We start from the raw sequence: 2,500 nt of genomic DNA, 5'->3' as shown, positions 1-2,500 counted from the left end.
GACTGCGCCAATATAGTCTCTACCTTTCCAATGGTCTGGTGGACTATATATCCATGATGAGATCCCAGGCGTCATCGAGGTTAAACCTTTGCCTAACGCGGTATTATGCAGCTGGTCGGCCCAGTATTGTTGGGTTGCATGTTTTGTTGCCATATTTACATTACATAGCACTTTCTTCAATCGGTTTAATAATTGTTCCACAACTAACGCTCCTAACACTTTTTTTGTTTGATCGTCTCCACGTATTCTTAGTCGCTCAAGTCGTCGTAGGTAAACCGCGGGTATGTGTAATGTTAGTGATGGTATCCCTAGTCCGCCGTTCCTAAGTGGGGCATGAATATAAGGCGTAGGAGTAGTAATTGGTAAATGTAACACTGTCTTCACAAATTTTATTATACAGTTATCTATATATTTAAGTTTCTTTTTATTAATGTCCATACTTTGTAAACTATGGTGTAAACGCGGAATTAAATATCTTTGTAAAATGTTAAGTTTTTGCCATGGTTTTAGCGGGCTCATTTTTAATTTAGTTAGCATATTTTCTAGGTTGGAGGGTGATGGTGCTATGACTCCGCAGTGTTTAAAGTTGTACCCTAAGTATTTGAGCTGTGATGCAACTCCTAATGTTGGTACTGGAGTGCCATTTATACGTAAGTATGAGCGTGTATCAACCACTAAGCGTTTCGTGCCCGGCACGATTAAGTTCTGGAACGCTGCGCATTTTAATGGGTTCGCTGTAAGTCCATGCTTCATGAAGAAGTTTTCAACAACTGTAATATGGGTGGACATGATTTTCGGATTCGGTGCGAGGATTACAATATCGTCCGCGAACGCCATAGCTGTTATTTTGGCACCATTGACCTCTATGCCTTCGCGCTGGTCTAATTTGCGCAATAAGTCATCTATTACTAAATTGAACAAGAATCCTGACATGGGGTCGCCTTGCTTTACTCCACGATTTATATTAATCGGCGCGGATCGAGAGCCATGACACTCTAGAATAGTAGTTACGTCTTTGTATGTATTTTCAATGTACTCTATTGTGTGAGAATCTATTCCTTTTTTATTTAGTGCATCTATTATCGATGTTATATTTACAGAATCGAATGCTTTTGCAAGATCTATTGATAAGATAGTGAATGGTTTGGCTTTGCGTCTATTCATTTTGATTATAGTTTGTAGGATTGTACTATTAGCCATTATGCCATCTGTTTTAGTGAAACCTCTTTGAGCACTTGAGAGACGTATGTGATCTTCTAAACGAGTAACCACTATCTTATTAAGTAGGCGGAGTATTCTACTCGATATTGTGATAGGGCGCCACTGTTTGGGGTCGGTAAGATCCCCGGCTTTAGGCAACAGTGTTGTCCTATTTAATCGCAAGATGGGGGGCAAGGTCTTCGTACCCCATATAATATTCAATAAGGCATGCAGGTCATGTCGCGGCATACTGCGAAGGATTTTTCGGTCGATCATATCTACACCAGGAGCAGATTCTTTTAATTTTGACAACTGTTCATGTATTTCAACATATGTTATGGGGTAGCATAAGTTAGTTAGTTTATTTAGCCTATGTTTTGTAGGTTTCCATCCTAATTCATTTTTTCCAAACAGTTTTTTATAGTATTCAGTAAATTTATCCATCGGAGGTGCTTGTTTTACATTAAGCTCATTACTGGTAAGTATATATTCTGCTACCTGGCTGGGATTTGTTTTATATAATTTTTGTATACGCGCGTAATCGCTTGATTTTCTTTTAGCCCGGTTTCCAATTCGTTTTTCGTAGGTTTTAATGTATTTTCCATTTCGATTGCTGCTTTTGTTATTGTTTCTATGCATGTTATTTTTATTTTTGTTTTTATTTCTTATTTTACTGGTTTTATCGGTCGAGTTTTTACTATTGCATGCATTATTATTTTGTATTGTGTTTGTAGGAATAGCTTTTATATATTCGTCTAACATGGTCATAATATTCGTTATTGGAGCATTTCCCAGTACAGCTTCAATAATACGAGACATTTCATTTGTTGTTTCAGTACGAAGTTCCTGCAAGAGATGACAAATTTCTTGAGATGGTATTACTCTACATGATTCAGCCACATCTCCAACATGGCATTCACCTGACGACGGTTCTTGCACAGCATGTCTGTTTGGAATATCCTCTAGTCTTGTCAGCACTACCCTGGGTGTTAGCGGGCATATTTTGCGTATATCTTCCATGGCTGCATCTTCGATCTGTTTAGTAAGGTATGTTTTATATATTTCTCTATTTCTTAACTTCTTTATGCCTTCAATCGGTCGTCCGGAGATATCAGATAATATTTTAATAATGTCTTTTTTTAACATGTTTTGTCTATTGGGTATTTTGGCTTCGTGGTATGCAATCATTCTGATTTCACCATCTGTATATTGCGATCTTGATGCGGCTATTCGTTTGTCTCGTAATTCTAAGTCTGTATTATTATACTGTTCAGTGTGTGTTTTACGTTGGTGTTGACGT

The 2,500-nt window shown here is 37.7% G+C and overlaps 1 pseudogene; it reads right to left on the bottom strand.

Moving 5' to 3' along the window:
• LOC143306948 (large subunit ribosomal RNA) overlaps window positions 1–2,500 on the bottom strand; it is a 7,829-nt pseudogene that overhangs the window by 1,978 nt on the left and 3,351 nt on the right.

This window comes from Osmia lignaria, unplaced genomic scaffold (assembly GCF_051020975.1).
Source record: "Osmia lignaria lignaria isolate PbOS001 unplaced genomic scaffold, iyOsmLign1 scaffold0041, whole genome shotgun sequence".
In the NCBI taxonomy this organism is placed as follows: Eukaryota; Metazoa; Arthropoda; class Insecta; order Hymenoptera; family Megachilidae; genus Osmia; species Osmia lignaria.
Note: the sequence above shows the minus strand (reverse complement) of the source record. Positions and strands in the feature narration are given on the sequence as shown.